At 45.3% G+C, this 20,802-nt stretch overlaps 1 protein-coding gene across 1 annotated transcript in view; it reads left to right on the top strand.

Moving 5' to 3' along the window:
* Positions 1-20,802, top strand: part of LOC122793961 — a gene marked incomplete at its 3' end in the record, with an annotated part of 2,396,194 nt that overhangs the window by 2,099,392 nt on the left and 276,000 nt on the right.

The following is a 20,802-nucleotide window of genomic DNA, read 5'->3' as shown; positions in this document are numbered from 1 at the left end:
GAGAGCCAGGATTTTCAGAGTCCAAGAAAAGGCTCAGAGACTTTTTTTTATTGCCTCAGCACAGGCCTCTTGCTGTCCCCCGTGTACTAGATATTGTTGATGTTTTTTCTGAATCCAGTTTGACTCCTGATTCTTTATCCCCTGCACCATTTAAGCCAGATAGGTGCTACAGGGTTCCAGATTCTCATAAATTTCTTTATAAAAACCCTGCTGCTGATCCAGAAACTATTTCTCAGGGTCCCAAAGGGGTCAAAGCTTCCACTGCAAAAAACTCTGTTCCCTCTGATAAGGATTCTGGAGCACTGGACAGATGGGGGAAAAAAGTTTACACCTCTGCTACTGTAGCTGTAAGGGCTTTAAACTGCCAGTTTCATATGCTTAAATATCAACAATACCTAATGTCTTTGCTAAAACAGAAAATGCTTACAAGCTCTGAATGTCCTGAGAACAAGGAAATGCAGATTTATTGCATGCAGCTGAACAAGTGGGAAAGCATACTTTGCAATGTGGTTTTGATTCATTAGAGGCATCTTGCAGAGCCGCAGTTACAGGTTCCGTCATTCGAAGGCATGCTTGGTTAAAAGAACAGAGTTTACCTGATCATGTTAAAGCAAAATTATTGGATGCTCCATTACAATATGATACTTTGTTTGGTGTTAAGACAGAAGAGGTGTTAAAGAAAATGAAGGATAAAGCAAAATCAATGCAGACAGTAAAGGATTTCTTACAGGTTCAACCACCCAGATTTATCAGGAACTGGCCTTCCAAAAATTGGTCCTTTCCAGTGTCAGGCCACAGAGAGGCAGATACAGACGCCCAAGAGGCAGATCTCAGCCCCAAGGCTCATACAGACCTAAACAATGGGGTGCTTCAGCCCCCAAAGGCGGAGCAGACAAATCACAACCTTATAGGAAACAGTTCCAATGACTTTCCTCTACAAATGCCAAGCACTTACCTTTTGGCAGCACCCTTAGGGGGAAAACTAGCACTTTTCTCACAAAATTGGCACATGATCACCCAGGACAAATGGGTACTGAATATTGTTTCTCAGCATTACAGGTTCCACTTTCACACCCTACCAAGGTCAAAAGGTATGCCAGACCTGCCACAAAATCAATGGGCAGAGGCACAAAAACAAATTTCTGCTCTCATGGACATGAGGGCTATTCAACAAGTACCACAGCAAGAGCAGGGGCAAGGATTTTACTCTAGACTTTTCTTGGTACCCAGAAAGGACAAAGCCTGGAGACCAATACTGGACCTGTCGATTCTAAATACTTTCCTGGATGTTCCAAAATTCAAAATGTTGACACTGCAGCAACTGCTACCCATGCTGGGCAAGAAGGCTTGGCTAGTTACTTTGGACCTCAGAGGCATACCTGCCTGTCCCAATCAGACAATCTTACAGACGATACCTCAGATTCATAGCTGGCTCAATGCATTACCAATTGTCTGCACTGCCTTTGACTTATTTACTGCGCCCAGGGTCTTCACAAAATGCCTGGCACCAGTAATTGCATTTAGCAGACAAAAAGGAATTCAAATTTATCCCTACTTGGATGACTGCTTTATTCAAGCAGAGAGCAAGGACATTGTACTAAAGCATCTGGCGTTTGTAAAAAGGTTACTAATTTGCCTAGGGTACACAGTAAACGAAAAGAAATCAAAACTAGTGCCCTCTCAAGAGATAATATTCCTGGGTGCAAGCTTAAATACAATTGCCCAGATGGCTTATCTCACGTCAGACAAGCAAAGGTAACTGACTTATTACTTTCAAATGATGGCAACAAAGACCCAGCTACGTGCAAGAAAAATTCTGCAGGCTTTGGGCCTCATGGCATCCTGCATCCTGCTAATTCCATATGCAAGACTGCATATGAGGAAGCTACACTGGTCAAAAAGGCAGAAGAATGTTCCATTTAAGCTTGCTCAGCAAAATCGCAACAATAACTAGGAGATGAGCAATGCACCACACCCTAAAACGTATCTCAACGATGTATTCAGAACTGTATCTCAACAAGAGAAAAAAACAACGGATTAGCGCTTTCAGCTATCAAAGCCTTCTTCAGGTGGCTTTGATAGCTGAAAGCGCTAATCCATTGTTTGTTGTTTTTTGTCTTGTTGAGAAAGTTGTGAATAAATCGTTGAGATATGTTTTATGGTGTGGTGCATCGCTCATCTCTTAGTTATTGAAGCTACAATGGTATCTAAGAAGTGTTTGGACTCAACATTGCCACAGCGTGGAAACAACAATAACTCTTATTCCCTGCCTGCCACAGGAGTTTCGATGGTGGGCACTGGCCTGTCATCACAACAAGGGACAGCCTTTCACTTTACCCACAGCCAGGCAGACACTAACAACAGATGCATCAGATTATGCCTTGGGGGCACACATGGCAGGAAAATGTATTCAGGGCACGTGGCCCACGGACCAAATGCATCTTCATATCAGTCAAAAAGAGATGCTAGCTGTACAGAATGCCCTGACAGCCTTCAAGGATCTACTACATCCAGGACAACTATTACTAAAGACGGACAATACTACAGTTATGTGGTACATAAACAAGGAAGGGGGCACACATTCCTACCCCCTCTGCAGGCAAGCCATGACTTTGTGGAACACAGCACTGACCTATCAAGTACATCTGCAGGCACAATTCCTGCCAGGAACGAAAATACTTTGGCAGACAGACTAAGCATAAACCTCATGGACCCTCATGAGTGGAAACTAGATCCACAGGTCTTCAGCATGATAACAAGGAAATGGGGATGCCCAGACATAGATCTTTTTGCCTCCCCTCACAACTGCCAACTACTGAGATTCTGCACAAGGACTTGAGCGGATGCTCTATCATTCAGCTGGAAAACCCTAACAGATTATGCCTTTCCACCACTGCTTCTCCTTCCCAAGGTACTCCTAAAAGTCAGACAAGAGAAGCCAAAAATGATTCTGATTGCCCCAGACTGGCCACGCCAGCACTGGTACCCAATCCTAAAGCGCTTGCCTCAAGGCCCAACCTGGACTTTACCTCAAATTCCTCATCTTCTGACTCAACAAAACAATCAGATCCTGCGCAGCCAACTCAGAAGCTTAAATCAGGCTGCATGGCAAATAATATAGCCACTCAGAACACACCTCTCTCTAAAGCTATTATGGATGTCATTTTGGAAGCCAGGAGGCCCAGCACCAGGAAATCTTGTGCAGAAAAATGGAAGAAATTCTGTGCTTCGAACCAGGCACAAGGACTTGAACCACTTGTTCCAAATATTCCTCAGATTTTACAATACCTAACTGAGATGTTGGACAAAGGCCTATCCTTCTCATCAATTAAGATCCATGCCTCTGCCATTTCAGATCATTACAATACGGAGCCTCCTATTTTCTCTCATCCACTGCTAAGACAGTACCTCAGAGGGGCAAAAAACATAAGACCCCCAAGGAGAGCACCGATACGTACATGGGTCCTCAACTTTGTCTTGGAAAAGCTCACACTGCCTCCTTTTGAGCCAGCCAATACAGCTGATATAAAATTCTTATCATGGAAAACTGCTCTGCTCCTAGCAATAACTTCAGCAAGAAGAGTCTCAGAGTTACAGGCATTAATGGCAGTGGAACCTTTTATCATTTTTCATCTGGGCAGGGTTTCTCTAAGGGCAAACCCAACATTTATGCCAAAGGTGTAGTATCCAGTGTGGCTCTTAACCAAACCATTCATTTGCCAGCATTTTATCCAAATCCCCAGAATAAAGGGGAGAGACTTCTGCACTCTTTGGACATACACAGGCAGCTATGCTTCTACTTGGATAAAACAAAAGCTTTCAGAAAAACTGAGCAACTGTTTGTAGCATATGCTGCAGGATCACAAGGAAAGGCTATCTCAAAGCAGACTATTTCCAAATGGATAGGACACTATTCACTTCTGCTATGCACAGCATGGCAAGTCAGTGCCTAAGAATATTAGGCCACATTCTACCAGGGCAGCAGCCGTTCTCAGAGGAGTACCAACCAAGGAAATTTTGGAGGCTGCAACTTGGAGTTCAGTGCACACTTTTACCAAGCATTATAACTTACCTCTTTACTCTAAATCCAGAGCAGGCTTTGCCACTGCAGTTCTGCAGGGCCTCATAGCCACTCCTAATCCTATTTACACCCAGCCGCCCTACCTCAGCTTTGGGATTCAACCCAAGTGTAATGACTGCAACAGTGAAACATGATGAACATAGTACAGTTGTGTACCTACCATAAATGTAGATGTTCGAGTGTATTCACTGTTGCAGTCCAGGTTACTCTCATTCCATCCCCCTTTCTTTGCTGGGACTTATCTGTACTTCTCTCTCCTATACAACCTATGTGGTGTATTTGCTTGTAGATGAATGTATTTTTTTTTTTACTGTATGTTTTTATAAGCAATATGTATTGCCTACCTTCTTTGGGGCACCTGAAATCTGGGGCAAGAAAAACTGAAGAAAATGGCATTGGCTGTATCGTATATACCCCTGGCGTACTGACGTCGAGGAAGAGGCAACAGCAACCGACGCCGGACCAGGACTTTGGAATTCAGGCAGACTGCGGGTAGCCTGCCAGCAGGATAACCCAAGTGTAATGACTGCAACAGTGAATACACTCGGAACATCTACATTTATGGTAGGTACACAACTGTACCATGTCCTCTTCCATGTTGTAGTATTCCTTCCCACCCACCTATCCCCCTTATTGACTACTGTAACATATCTTTAGGGCACTCTGAAGCTCTACCCTACATCAGGGACAGACTAGCCAGCATATGACACTTCTCACCTCTGGGTGACATCTCTTGTTATTCTCTATGGGACTGTCCGACTGGGCATTTAAGTTCTGTGGTCTGTGCGTGCAGACGTCACATTTAAGATCCCTGGTTTAGTGGACCTATGTGTGATGTCCCACGCACCTACAGCTGCCAGGCTTAAGCTTTTGTATAGGAGCAGACATTGGCATTGCCTGAGGCAGAGAATCCCACACTAAGAATACTGTAACATGGAAGAGAGGACATCTATGGTTATGGTAAGATTTTTCACAACTCTTCTGTGCCAGTGTCTATAGTCCTTGCAACCAAGGATTCCGTTGCTTCCTGGAACAAGCAAAGACCTTGTATGGTGGACAGTAAACTGCTCAAATCAGGAGTCCCATTCGGAATCCGTACTGGTTTGCAGGTGTTGACAACAGATTCATCAGATACTGCTATGGGTGCCCACTCAAGGAATCTGAAGGTCTAGGGCGTTGGGGACAAGTGGATGTCCAGGAGGCATATATAAATACAAAAATAGTGACAGCAGTGATCCTAACCATCGGGGCCTTTAGATACCTGGCAGCCAGGACCTGTGAATCAAAGTGGAGAACAACATATTTGAACTACATAAGTGGAGTGGGACACATTCTTAACCTACTATGCAGACTACTAGTACAGATGTGGGAGGAGGCGTAGGACTCTGGGTTGACCCTGATGACGCAGTCCCAGACTGGACATAAACTTGGCAGGCAAACTAAAAGTTTGTAGATTTCCTTCCATTTTGCTGTTGCAGTATTCTTTACATTAGTGATCCCCTACCAAGGCGGCCTGCCCGTATACCAAAGCCTTTAGGTTGCTTTAAGGTACACCATACGTCTCAAGTAGGCTCCTTGCGTAGCATAGTTCATAAAGGTGATGTCAGGGCGTACCATCCTCTGAACTTCTTAGCCACAAGTCCAAACGCCATCTCTTGATAGTCTGAACGCCATTGTTCCGTTGCTGGTTTCACCAAGCTGTTGCAGATAAGTGCTCTGTTGGGGTGCCTTTTAAAGTATCTTTTTTTCTTTTTGTTGCTTGTGGAGTTTCATGTCATCCGAGAACGGTAAATGTCAGTGTGGGAGACAGATTCTCCATAAAGACCACTGTGAACAGTGTCTGTTTTACCTTGGTGCCTCACATGACCATATGTCTTGTTCCATCTGTAAGGCTTTTGTACCTAAAACCCTGCATAGTAGACTCCCTTCTTTGAAGCTTTCTTTAGAATCGGCATGTTAAGCTTCTCGCGAAAGGTACGGTGGAGGGAACTTCCCGCTCTGAGGCACAGTTGTCAGTGAAGGTGCCCAAGAAGCTTAGGCCAGAATCTTCTGCTGTTCAGCCTCCACCGGTCTCCTTTCCTGAGGTGAGTGAATGGCCGGTGGTTCACCTGGCTTTATCGTTGGATTCCCCTGTTGTGACCAAGTTGGAGGCCGACAGTGATCCAACTTTAAGCATGTCCGAGGAGGCTTTGAAGGCATCCATTTCGAACACTGAGGGGGAACCACAGCTGATTATTTCCAAGGGGCCTAGGAGTGTTCCTTCGATTATAGTCTGAGAAGTCCCTACCACCATTACTGAATGCCATTGTGGGTCAGTCTTTCAAATTTTACAAGGCAGATGTCCCATGAAAGAAAAAGCAAAAGACTGAACATATTTCTCCTGCTCCTAAGAATCCACAGATTGAATGGCAGGCCCTCACAAATTGTTTAGTGCCTTGATGGTATTGAAACCTCCTTGGGGAGTTTCTCTTTCTGCCCACCCCCCTGGTCCTCTACTGTCCTAAAAAGACTCTGGGAACAGGATTACTCTGAGAAGGAGCTGGATTCAGATGAAGAATTCCTTGCTTAGTCTTCTCAGATTCCTTCTCCTTTAGAGTGTAGGGCAGAGGAAGATAAATCTACTAGTCCCTTTTGAAGAGATTTCTTTTGGGGGCACAACCTCCAAGGATGGAGTTTTTTAAATGGGATTGTGGTCCAGTCTGAGAGGTACATAAAATACTGTGAGTTGTTGCCGATGGACTCTCCTAAACCTTCTGCTGTTCTTCCTGTTTTGGCTGTCTTTTGGATGGATTTTCCAATGCTTTGAAGGCTGCAGATTCTCAGACCCCCTGCTCCCAAGAAACCTGATAGGTTCTGAAGGGTGCCTGAGGACTGTAAATTTTTGTACAAGTGTCCTGCTGCTGACCCCTCGGTAGTGTCTGTAGCAACTGACAAGCTCACTCAGTTGCTTCCTTCTCTCAAATTACTGCTTTCTGATAAAGATAGCAGAACCATGGAAAGGCTAGGTAAGAAGGTTTGCACCTTGGCTTTTAGGGCTGTTAATTATCAGACCCATATGCCCAGGTATTTGTTGGCTCACCTATCCCAGGCTTGTCACGTTGTCTCTGATCTTCCAGACTGTGAGGGTAAAACTTCTGGTCTTTCCCCATTAGGGATTTGGTCTTTCCATCAAGTGTAGTTATGATGCAGCAGATGCTTCTTCTAGGGCTGCTGCTTTTGGGTCAGTGATGAGGTATTCTTGACTTTGGCTTCAACCTTTGCTGGATGATGAGGTTAAGTTGATGGATACCCCTCTTGATAAACACTTGTTTGGTGAAGCTGCAATATGTTTTAAGTCCCTTCAGGATAAGGGCAAGGCTTTACAGGAACTTAAGCATGTTTGTTTCTCCTGTGTCTAAATTTCAGAGAAACTATGCCACTAAGCCAGGCTTTGTTCACCGTCATTCTCACCTTCTTCCTAAGGGCAAAAAGGGTGGCAAGCAAGTTCCTCCTTCTAAGGCTACTCAGACTTCAGTGCCTCAGAAGTCTTCCTTTCCAGATAAATCAGGTGCTGGCTGACTATTCTGTTCTTCCCAGCCACTTCCCTGTTTATCTTCAACTTTGTCTCTTCCTGTTTGGGTACAGAATGCTCAGGATTCATGGGTCATGTCCATTATTTTTCAGGGTTATTTCATGATGTGGAAATCCATTCCTCAGCCCCCTCAGGAACTTTTCTTTTTCCCAGGGGTGCTTCGGGACCTTTTGACTCTGGGTACTATTCAAGAGGTGTCTGTGTTCCAAGGGGGGGTTTACTGCAGGGTGTTTCTAGTACCCAGAAAAGAGGGTACTTGTAGACCAATTCTAGACCTCCCTCATCTAAACACTTTTCTGAAGGTACCCTCTTTTCGAATGTTGTCCCTTCAGACTTTGTTCCCTCTCTTGCTTCCTCAGCTTTATGTGGTGTCGCTGGAACTCAAGGATGCTTATTTCCATATTCGATCTATCCCCTTTTCAGGAAGTTTTTATGTTTCTCTGTTGCTTCCTGGCAGTTCTGTGCTGTGCCCTTTGGTCTTTCAAGGGTGTTCACCAAATGCCTCTCTCCTGTGATTGCTTTACCAGGATTCAGGGGGTCCAAGTATTTCCTTACTTGGACGACCTACTGTTTAAGGCATCCCCTGCAGAGATCCTGTTCCAGAATCATTTTGCCATTTCCCTTGTACAGTCTTTTCTGACTCCTTGTCAAGACCATGGTTTTCTGGGTTGCAGGATTCGGACGGTGCCTATGCTGACATCCCTGCCTCCTCCCATGGCCTTGACTGTCATTTCCTTCTTTCAAACTCTTCTTCCTGTGGCCTCCATTACAGCCAGGGAGTTTCTGAGAGCTCTGGGATTCATAGCATCCACGATCCTTATGCTGCCTCTGACCAAACTCCACATGAGGAAGTTTGTGGTTCCTGAACTCAGTTTGGCTTCAGCATGTGCATCCCCTAGAATTTGTAGTTCCTCTTCTACCTTGTCTGACGAAAGAACTTCAGTGGTAAGTCCAGCAGTTGTATCTAAATCCAGGGCTCCCTTTTCACCCCCATTCTCTCTCTCGAGCTGTTCAGACGCAGGATGGGAAGTAGGGGTTGTGATCGCCTCTTCAACAGAAAGAGCACCATCACTGTCAAGAGATGAGTGTTTCTGCTGGGTCTTCAGGATGTTCTTCGTGTTTCACTGTTGCAGTCATCACATTTGGGGTCATCTGCTTGCAGTAGCCCTCAGTCGGCCTGATTATCAAAATCTTGGGTCCTGCGTCAGTTGCTGTCTCATCTTCCATATCATCAGGTAGTCAGGGGTATAAAGCATGCAGCCAACGCCGTTACCCCTGTCTTTCTTGCCGTGCGGTGCCCGAAGTAGAAGCAGTTCGCAAGTGCCAGTCGGCCGACTCATGAAATTTTCGTTTTCGAGTTTCAGAACCGAAGTCTTAAACTAAAGCTAAGCACCCCATTGGGGAAACTTTTTCTTGCTCTAAACCGATGTCAGTAAAAGTCAGTAATTGTATTTCTAGTGGAAAGCAAATATCTCATAAAGGCTTTAATTCGTACTGTATTCCCTGCCTAGGCCCTGACCACGACCTATCTCGCTGTCGATTTTGTGCCTTATTTAAACAATGAACTATTATTCGTTGGTGTATTTACGCTTCTAAATATTTTGGTACTCTGTTCAATTACCCAGATACGGCTTTGGTAAGCCGTCCGACTACCGACATTCCGAAAAAAATGCAAAGATAGAGAGAGACAGGCCGCCTAGGTCCAACGCTGCCAACGACGCTTCTCCTTAGCTAGTCGCCAGTTCGCCGGTACTCAGTGAGGCACTTTCGCAGCCCCTGATATCCGCTACTTCAGATTCACGGGTCTCTACTGAGACCCATTCGGAGTCTGGTATGCCGTGAGATGCTTCAACTGAGGAGCCTGCAGATGTCTCTACCTTGGATGGGTCAGCAGGCACCGGCTTCTCAGGGTGTATTCAGGCCTACTAACTTGCATATCAGACCGATGCCATATTCTTCTTCAAGGCCTAAAACTCGATCCATCTAGAAAAACGACGCCCAGACCGCATGGTCAGGCCTCTATGCCTAAAAAAACAAATAAGAATGGCTGAAGACCTTATTACTTTAATCGGGAAGCCAACCTTCCCCCTCTAAGAGACCTAGGACTGAATTTGCTTATGATTCTTCTGTTCAGGATTCTGAAATTTGTTTCCTCTGATGACCAGGATTTACCCTTGTCTACCTTTGAGGATTCTGATGCAGAGGACTCTATTCCCTCTGCTTCCCCTCCAGAGGATTCCTCTTTTGGTGAAACCTTACATATTCTTACTGAGCATTTTCGCTGGGAAAGTCAGGATTACTCTGATTCTAAAAAGAGGCTTAGGGATTTCTTACTACTGCCTCAACACAGGCCTTTAGCTATCCCCCCTGTACTGGACATTGTTGATGATGCCTTTTCGGAATCTAGCTTGGCCCCTGACTCCTTACCTCCTGCTCCCAGAAAACCAGATAGATATTACAGGGTTCCTGGCTCTCACAAGTTCCTTTTTAAAAATCCTACTGCGGATCCTGAAACCATTTCACAGGGACCCAAGGGCATTAAGGCTACTACTGCCACAAATCCTTCCCCCTCTGATAGATATTCCAGGGCGCTGGATAGATGGGGTAAGAAGGTATACAATTCTGCAACTTTGGCCATTGGGGCCTTAAACTGCCAGTGTCATATGTTAAAGTATCAGCAGCATGTTATTGGATTGCTTAAACAGAAAGTGATGATTCCTGACTGCACTGAAAATAAGGATTTACAGGATTTAATGCATTCTTCTGAACAAGTTGGAAAACATACTTTGCAATGTGGTTTTGATTCACTAGAGACATCTTGCAGGGCTGCTGTCACTGGGTCTGTACTTAGAAGGCATGCTTGGCTTAAGGAGCAATCTTTGCCAGATCATGTTAAAGCTAAATTGCTGGATGCTCCCTTAAACTAGGACCGCCTGTTTGGCAACAAAGCAGAAGTAATACTTAAAAAGATGGAGAAAAAGCTAAAGCTATGCAAACTGTTAAAGATTTCCTGCAAGTACAGCCTCCACGGTTTAGTAGGCATTGGCCCTCTAAAAATTGGTCCTTTCCTGCCTCTTCCAGGCCTTTTCAGTCCAAACCCAGAACCAGCAGAACACCCAGGCTTCAGTCCCAAGGTACACACAGGGCTAAGCAGTGAGGGGCTCCCACTTCCAAAGCAGGGAGTAGTAAGACTCTCCTCTGTGGTAAACTGTCTCAATGACTTAACATTACAACTTCCAAGCCCTTCTCAACTGACTGCTCCTTTAGGGGGGAATGATTGCTCTGCAGGCAAAAAACTGGGAACTCGTTACCCAGGACTAAATGGGTTTTAAATATAGTTTCCCAAGGATACAGATTCCACTTCCACACCTTACCAACCCCAAACGCTTGGCCAGGTCTACCCCCAAATCAGAGGGCAGAGGCTCAAAAGCAAGTTCTCTCTCTCGAGTATAAGGGCTATTCAAACTGTCCCAGAAGAGGAAAGGGGACATGGTTTCTACTCAAGACTTTTCCTAGTGCCCAGAAAAGACAATTCCTGAAGTCCTATCCTGGATCTCTCTATCCTAAGCACTTTTTTGGTCATCCCAAAATTCAGGATGCTAACTCTTCACCAATTGCTTCTTATGCTAGGCAAGGATGCCTGGTTTGCAACACTGGATTTAAAGGAAGCCTACCTGCACATCCCAATCAGGGAATCCTGCAGAAGATACCTACGCTTCAAAGCAGGCTTCATGCACTTTCAGTTCTCTGCACTGCCCTTTGGCTTATCTACTGCACCCAGGGTATTCACAAGGTGCCTAGCTCCAGTCATTGCATTTTGCAGGCAAAGAAATATTCAAATATACCCATACCTGGACGATTGTCTAATTCATGCAGAAAGCCAGGACATATTATTGAATCATCTGGCGTTTGTACAAAAGGTGCTAACTTCTCTGGGGTACAGCATAAACGAAAAGAAATCACATTGTGTACCCTGCCAATTAATTGTATTCCTGGGAGTAAGCTTGAACACAACTTGCCAAATGGCTTTCCTCACACCAGAGAAGTTCATTTGACAGCTTACTTCAAACTAATGGCCACAAAGACTCTATCTGCAAGACAAATACTGCAAGCCTTGGGGTACATGGCATCCTGCATTCTTCTAATTCCATATGCAAGACTTAATATGAGGAAACTACAATGGTATCTAAAAGGCCTATGGTGTCAACATTCTCAGGATCTAGAAGCAATGATTCCTATCATACCTTACCTATAGTTCCTTTGGTGGGCAGAGGCCTGCCTCCAAAACAAGGGACTGCCTTTCACTCTACTTCCTACCGCCCATACCCTAATAACAGACTCATCAGACTCTGCATGATGGGGGGGGGGTGTGGGCTCACTTGGCAGGAAGTGCATTCAGGGCAAATGAAACCCAAGTCAAACGCACCTGCATATCAATCAAAAAGAAATGTTAGCTGTACAGAATGTTCTGACAGCCTTCAAGGACCACATTCTTCTAGGACAATTAATGGTAAAGACGGACAACACCACTGTTATGTGGTACATAAACAAACAGGGGGAACCCACTCATACTCTCTCTGCAGAATAGCCATGGCTCTGTGGAACACAGTCTTGAGCTACCAAGTGCACCTACATGCTCAGTTCCTGCCAGGAAAGCTAAATACACTGGCAGACAAGCTAAGCAGAAATCTCATGGAACCACAGGAGTGGAAACTGGAACCAAAGACATTCACCGTGTTGATAAACAAATGGGGGAGCCCAGAGATGGACCTGTATGCCTCCCCCCAGAACTACCAGTTGGACAAATTCTGCACAAGGACTCCCCACAAACAAGCTTGGAAAGTGGCTGCCCTGTCCTTCATGTGGAAAAATCCATCAGTTTATGCCTTTCCTCTGCTGCCTCTCCTCTCCAAGGTACTACTAAAGATCAAACCAGGCAAACTAAGGATGATACTGATTCCACCAGACTGGCCATGCCAACACTGGTACCCCCCTCTTGCGCAGTGTCACTGCTGGCACCATGGCACCTGCCTCAGACCCCTACCCTGCTGTCCCAGCAGGAGGGCCAGATTCTGCACCCTCAGCTTCAAACCCTGAACCTGGCAGCCTGGCTAATTACCTGATCTCTCCGTAACCATCCCTCAGTAAACAAGTGTTGGATGTCATTCTGGAGGCAAGGAGGCCTAGTACTAGAAAATATTATGCTGAAAAATGGAAAAGATTCTGCTCCTGGAACCAAACTCAGGGGATGGGCACAGCAGCGCCCAGTTTACCTCAGGTTCTTCAATATCTAACAGAGATGCTTCACAGGGGCCTTTCCTTTTCCTTCATCAAAATTCATGCCTTAGCCATTTCAGCTCATTACAACACAGAACCACCCCTCTTCTCTCATCCACTGCTCAAGCAGTTCCTCAGTGGGGCCAATAACTTAAGACCACCAGGAGAGCCCCAACTCCAACCTGGGACCTTAACTTTGTATTGGAAAAATTCACTTTACCTCCTTTTGAGCCAGCTGCAAATGCAGACTTGAAATTCCTTTCTTGGAAAACGGCCTTCCTTTTAGCCGTCACTTCAGCAAGAAGGGTATCTGAATTACATGCTCTTATGGCAGTGGAGCCTTTCATCATCTTTCATGCGGACAGGGTGTCCCTCAGGACCAATCCCTCCTTCATGCCCAAGGTAGTATCCAGCATGGCTCTTAATCAGTCCATTCATTTACCAACCTTCTTTTCTAATCCACAGAACAAAGAGGAACATATACTGCACTCCTTAGATGTGCACAGACAACTTAGATTTTACTTGGACAGGACTAAACCTCTCAGGAAATCTGAACAGCTGCTGCTGGCATTTGCTGCAGGGGCAGTGGGGAAGGCCATTTCAAAGCAAACCATTCTAAATAGGTAGGCCATTGCATTCATTTCTGCTATAAGCACCATGGAAAACCTATCCCACAGAGGATAAAACCACATTCAACCAGGGCTGCATCTACCTCTACAGCCTTTCTCAGAGATGTCCCTACCAGGGACATCCTAGAAGCTGCTACCTGGAGTTCTGTGCATACTTTCACCAAGCATTACCACTTGCCAATTTTCTCTAAATCCAGAGCTGGCATTGCCACTGCAGTCTTGCAGGGCCTTATAGCTGGTCCTAATTCTATCTAATTTCCCCCTCCCATCCTTAACTTTGGGAATCTACCCAAATGTGATGACTGCAACAGTGAAACACGAAGAACATAGTACAGTTGTGTACACTTACCGTAAATGTAGATGTTCGAGTATATTCATTGTTGTAGTCCTGGCTACCCTCCCTCCAGCCCCCTGACTTCTTTTGGCTGTACCTCTATTGCTTTTTACTATGCTTAAAGCTTTTTGGTGTATTTGCTTTTTTGTTGGAGGTGTAACCTTGTGTATATATTTAATTGCTTCCCATTGGGGGGCACCTGACATCTGGAGCAAGAAAAACTGATGTAATGGGGTCGGCTGCATGCTTTATACCCCTGACTACCTGAAGTTATGGAAGATGAGACTGCAACCGACGCAGGACCCAAGACTTGATAATCAGGCCGACTGAGGGCTACTGCAAGCAGATAACCCAAATGCGATGACCGCAACAGTGAATACACTGTAACATCTACATTTATGGCAAGTGTACACAACTGTACTTTTTTTCATCCTCTCTTCTTCCCTGGACCACTCAAGGTATTTGCAGACAACACCACAGTGATGTGGTATATACACAAATGGGGGAACAAGATCTTACCCTCTCTGCCAGTTGGTGTGAGATCTTGCTGTCCAGTATCAAGTAACTGGGCAGTTTACATTCCCCCATGTCAAAACATTGTGGCAGACAAACTGAGCAGGTCCTATCTCAGTCCTGTGAATGGATGCTTCACTGGGATGCATTTCTGGGCGTTGTCCACCAGTGGGGTACTCCTGAAATAGACCTATTTGCCTCCCTTCTGGTCAGATAACTTCCTCTATTTTGTGCCAGAGTCCAGGTCCTGTGGGTTGGAAGGTGGACGGCCCTGTCTTTTCCTTGGAAGGGTATATTTCTTTGCTTTCCTTCCCCTCATTCCAAAAGTCCTATTCACAATGCAACAGGATGCTCCCAAAATCTTGTTGGTGACTCCCTTTTGGCCAAGACAGCATTGGTTCCCTCTTCTGCATTTAGCCAAGGGTAATAATCACAAGTTACCTCACAAGGTGGACCTACTCGCACAACAGAATGGATCTGTCATCCATTCTCACCTGTCCTCTCTTCACCCGACACTGTGGGTGATGGGATTTTGATTCCATATAGACATCTTTTTTGTGAGGACGTGCTTAGGGTTCTGCAGGAGGCCAGCAAACCACTTCTAGGAAATCCTACTTAGTTGGAAGAGGTTTTCTGTTTGGTGTCTTTCTAGTAACCTGGTTCACTTTTCTGTGGATGTTCCTTTGTTTTATCTGTGTGAATTGCTTAATGCTAGGTTGACTTATTCTTCTGTTAAGGCCCACTTATCAGCTGTTTCTGCTTGTCTGCCTTTATCTCCTCTTTTTGCTTCTAGATTTGAAGCTAAACAATTCCTTAAAGGCATCCTTCGTGTAAGGCCTCCCAGGAAGCCGGGGATCTTAATTTTGTTTTGGCGAAACTTAGGCTACTTTTGAGGCTACTTTTGAGGCTGCTGCTTCAGCTTCCTTGCAACACTGCTCTTGGAAGACTGATGTTCTTTGTGTTTCACTATTGCAGTCATCATACTTGGGTTATCCTGCCAGGGATCGTCCTCAGTCGGCCCGACTCAGCTTAGCATTTCTGCGTCGGTTGCTGTCGCATCAGGACTGATGTCAGGTCGTCAGTGGTATAAAAACAGGTAGCCGATGCCATTACATCAGCCTTTCTTGCCGAGGAGCCTGAAGCAGAAGCAGTTCGCACAAGTGCTGGTCGGCTGCTACCTGAGTTTTCGTTTCCGAATTTGAAGTTGAAGTCTTCTAAAGCTAAGTACCCCGTTGGGGATCCTTTTTTTTTTTTTGCTCTAACCGATGTCAGAAAAAGTTAACAATTGTCTCACCTGTGGAAAGCAAATACCAGACCGAGATTTCCATTCTTACTGCATCACCTGTTTAGGCCCAGACCACAACGTCCCTCGCTGCCAGTTTGTGCTTTGTTCAGCGCCCAAACTATTTGTCGTCGGGCCCTTATTGTAGCTAAATACTTTTTCTCTCAATCTCCGTTTTCCAAAATGGCTTTGGTAAGCCATCCGACTACCGATCTTCCAAAAAAAAGTAAGGATAAAGACAGACCGCACAGGTCCAAAACTGCTGCTGATGCTTCCGTTAAGCTAGTCGCCAGTTCACTGGTACTCTGTGAGGCGCTTTCGCAGCCCCTGATGCCCACTTCGATGGATTTGCAGGCCACTACCAAGACCCATTTGGAGTCTGGTATGCCCAGAGACTCTTCTTTGACTACGGAACCTGCGGATGTGTCTGCCTTGGATGGGTCCGGAGCTGCTGTGCAGGCACTGGCTTCTGAGGAAGTTCTTTGCACTGCTGGTATTCAATACAAGCCAACTTCTTTCGCATCTTCAGTTCTTTGTAAAACTACCAAGTTTCTAAGGTCCAGAGTATGAGCTATGCCTAAAACAATGATGACCCAAACTCAACCACCTGCTTCCTTGTCACAATCACAGATGCTTAAAATGGCAGAAGACCTTATGCTGATTAGGGGAAGCCAGCCTTCCCCTGCTAAAAGGAAAAGACTTGTCCCCAGCAGCTTTATCTGACCAAGAGTCTGATGACTCTGAGGTTTCTGATTATGAAGGCATGCCCTTATCTTCTTATGAGGATTCAGATGCAGAGGAATCCATTCCTTCTGCCTCTCCTCCGGAGGATTTTTCTTTTGGTGAAACCCTACATATGTTGAGAGAGCATTTCCATTGGGAATGCCAGGATTATCCTCAGTCCAAAAAGAGACTCGGAATTTTTAGATTTACCACAGCACAGACCCTTAGCTATCCCTCCTGTTCTGGATGTTGTGGATGATGTCTTTATGGAATCCAGTCCAACTCCTGATACTATACCTTCTGCTCCCAGGAAACCTGACAGGTGTACTACAAGAGTCCCGGACTTTCTCAAATTTCTTTTCAAGAATCCTGCTGCTGACCCAGAGGTCATCTCCCAAGGACCTAAAGGAATAAAAGAAACTACAGCTAAGAAACCCACCCCCTCGGACAGGGATTCCCGAGCATTAGATGGGGTAAATAAGTATACACCTCTGCAACTCTTGCCATTAGAGCATTAAATTGTCAATTCCACATACTGAAATACCAGCATGATACTATGGAACTTATTAAGCAAAAATGATCTACCTTCCCTGACTGTGCAGAAAATAAGGAATTACAAGAGCTTATGCATTCTGCAAGCCAAGTCTGCAAGCATACCCTGCAATGTGGGTGTGATGCCCTAGAAACATCTTGCAGGGCAGCAGTCACAGGTTCTGTATTTAGAAGGCAAGCCTGGCTTAAGGAACAGACCTTGCCAGACCATGTCAAATCAAAATTATTGGACGCAGCTCTGAACAAAGACAGTCTGGCACCAAAGCAGAAGAGGTTTTAAAAAAGATGGAAGAAAAAGTTAAGGCAAAGATTTGTTTGCAAGTACAGCTTCCAAGATTCAGTAGGCATTGCCCCTGAAAACATTGGTCCTTTCCAGCCCCCTCAAGGCCACTTCAGACTAGACCTAGGGCAAGCAGACCCCCCCCCCAGACAACTGTCTCAGGCTATGCAGAGATCTAAGCAATGGACTACCTCCACTTCTAAAACGGGGAGTTTTAAGCCACCCCCTTATGGAAATAATTCACAATGACTTCTCAACTCCTCCCCTCACCTCTGCCCATTTGCTCGTGCCCCTAGGAGGAAAACTTGCCTACCATGCAAAAAACTAGGCCTCGCATCACCAACAATCAATGGGTTTTCAACATTAGTATCCCAGGGGTACAAATTTTATTTCCACATGCTGCCAACCCCAAAAGGGTTCCTAGATCTTCCTCCAAACTAGTGGGCAGAGGCACAAAACCAAGTTCAGTCCCTGCTCTCCATGAGGGTAATTCAGCCTGTTCCTGTAGAACAGATAGGCCAAGGTTTTTATTCCAGACTTTTCCTGGTGCCTAGAAAAGAATGCACCTGGTGCCCAATCTTTGACCTATCCATTCTAAACACCTTCCTGGTGGTACCAAAGTTCAAAATGCTCACCCTACAGCAGCTTTTCCCTATGCTGTCCAAAGATGCCTGGTTAGACACCCCAGACCTAAAGTTGGCCTATCTGCATATCCCAGTCAGTGATCCTGCAGGAAATGTCTACGTTTCAGGGCAGGATCTATGCATTGTCAGTTCTCTGCACTTCCCTTTGGCTTATCCATTGTTCCCAGAGATGTTCTTCGTGTTTCACTGTTGCAGTCATTACATTTGGGTAATCTGCTGGCAGGTCGCCCTCAGTCGGCCTGAATATCAAAGTCTTGGGTCCTGTGTCAGTTGCTGTCTCCTCTTCCATGATGTCAAGTCATCAGGGGTATAAAGCATGCAGCTAACACCATTTTCTTCAGTTTTTCGTGCCGCGCGGTGCCCGAAGCAGAAGCAGTTGGCAAGTGCCGGTCGGCCGACTCCTGAAATTTTTGCATTCGAGTTTCAGAACCGAAGTCTTCAGTTAAAGCTAAGTACCCCGTTGGGGAAACTTTTTCTTGCTCCTTACCAATGTCAGTAAAAGTTAATTGCATTACTTTTGGGAGGCGAATACCTCATAGGGATTTTCATTTGTACTGTATTCCTTGCCTAGGCCCAGATCATAACGTGCCTTGCTGTCGGTTTTGTGCTAGATTTAACCAACGCAGTATTAAGCGTCTGTATATCTTTGCTTCAAAATATTTTGGAAACAGATTTAATTACCCTGAAATGTCGTCGGATAGCAATCCGACTACCGGAGTTAATAAAAAACGCAAAGAAAAGGACAGAGACAGACAGAGGTCCAAAACAGATGAAGCTTCACCTGAGCCAGTTGCCGGTATTCAGTGAGGCGCTTTCGCAGCCCCTATTCCCGCTACTTTTGAGTCACAGGCCTCTACCGAGACCCATGCAGAGTCCAGTATGCCACGAGATTCTCAGAGTATTGTACTCGCGGATGTCTCTCCCTCAGATGGGTCCGGAGCAGTTAAGCAGGCACCGGCTTCTGAGGGTGTTTTCAGGCCTCAACATTTCTATATAAAACCGAAGCCAGCTTCAAAAACAACTTCCAAAGCTAAAAAAACTGATGCATGAGCCCATGTGCTCAAGCCCCTATGCCTAACAAACAGATGATGAAAATGGCTGAGGACTTAATTACCTTGATCAGGGGTAAACACCCCCCCCCCCCCCCAGATAAGAGGCCTAGGCAAGACACTGATTATGAATCTTCAGATCAGGTTTCTATTTCTTCTGATTCCTCTTCTGATCAGGAATTCTCTGTACCACCCTTTGAGGATTCAGATGCCGAAGAATCCATCCCATCTGCATCTTCTGAAGGTTATTCTTTTGGAGAAACCGTGCACACTTTAAGGGAACATTTTCATTGGGAGAGTCAGGATTTCTCAGAATCAAAAAAGAGGTTAAGAGATTTCCTTCTTCCTCAGCATAGGCCTTTGGCTATACCTCCTGTATTAGACATTGTGGATGATGTGTTTTTGGAATCAAGCATGGCTCCTGATTCCCTACCTCTGGCTCTTAGTAAGCCAGACAGATATTACAGGGCTCCTGACTCCTAATTTTTATTCAAAAATCCTGCTGCTGATCCTGAAACTGTCTCACAGGGTCCCAAAGGTGTAAAGGCCTCTACAGCCAAGAATCCTACCCCCTCTGATAGAGATTCCAGGGTGCTGGATGTATGTGGAAAGAAGGTTTATATGTCTGCAACCTTGGCAGTTAGGGCCTTAAACTGCCAGTTTCATATGCTTAAATATCAAGAGTATGTTATGGGATTATTGAAACAGAAAATGATTTTGATTGCTGAATGTGTGGACAGTAAAGCATTACAGGAATTATTGCATGCAGCAGAACAGGTTGGAAAGCATACTTTGCAATGTGGTTTTGATTCCTTGGAGGCCTCTTGCAGGGCCGCAGTTACTGGATCTGTGATTAGAAGGCATGCATGGCTGAAGGAGCAAAATCTGCCTGATCATGTTAAAGCTAAATTGTTGGATGCACCTTTACAGCATGATACTCTGGTAATAAGGCAGAAGAGGTTTTAAAGAAAATGGAAGACCAAGCCAAATCTATGCAAACTGTAAAAGATTTCTTACAAGTGCATCCACCCAAATTCAGTAGACACTGGCCTACAAAAAATTGGTCCTTTCCTGTGTCCAACAGAGCCTCTCAAGGCAAATCCAGGTGCTCAAAAGGCTCTAAGTACCAGTCACAGGGTTCTGACAGGTCAAAGCACTGGAGTGCCTCTACCTCCAAATCTGGAGGAAACAAAGCACAACCTTACAGTAAGCAGTCTCAATGACTTCCCTCTACCATCACCAAACACTTATCTTTTGGCAGCCCCTTGGGGGGAAAATTAGCACTTCATGCTCAAAATTGGCAGTTAGTAACCCAGGACAAGTGGGTATTAAACATAGTATCCCAGGGGTACAAATTTCATTTCCATACTTTGCCAATTCCAAATGGTTGGCCAGATCTGCCACAAAATCAATGGGCAGAGGCTCAGAAACAAGTTACGGCCCTCAAGGATATGGAGGCTATTCAACCAGTACCAGAACAGGAAAAAGGACAAGGTTTTTATTCAAGAATGTTCCTGGTACCCAGAAAAGACAATGCCTGGCGTCCAATACTGGATTTATCGATTTTGAACACATTCTTGGACATCCCAAAATTCGAAATGCTGACTTTACAACCGCTTCTGCCCATGCTGGCCAAGAACGCTTGGTTAGTGACTCTAGACTTAAGAGGCATATCTGCATATCCCAATAAGGGAATCGTGCAGAAGATACCTCCGCTTCAAGCCATGTTTTATGCATTACCAATTCTCTGTACTGCCCTTTGGCTTATCTACTGCGCCCAGGGTCGTTACAAAGTGCCCGGCACCGGTAATTGCATTTTGCAGACAAAGAAGCATACAAATCTATCCTTACTTGAACGACTGTCTCA

Source organism: Protopterus annectens, chromosome 2.part1 (assembly GCF_019279795.1).
Source record: "Protopterus annectens isolate FY-2018-M chromosome 2.part1, PAN1.0, whole genome shotgun sequence".
In the NCBI taxonomy this organism is placed as follows: domain Eukaryota; kingdom Metazoa; phylum Chordata; order Ceratodontiformes; family Protopteridae; genus Protopterus; species Protopterus annectens.
The sequence above is the reverse complement of the archived record's forward strand: the minus strand, read 5'-3'. Positions and strand labels throughout refer to the sequence as shown.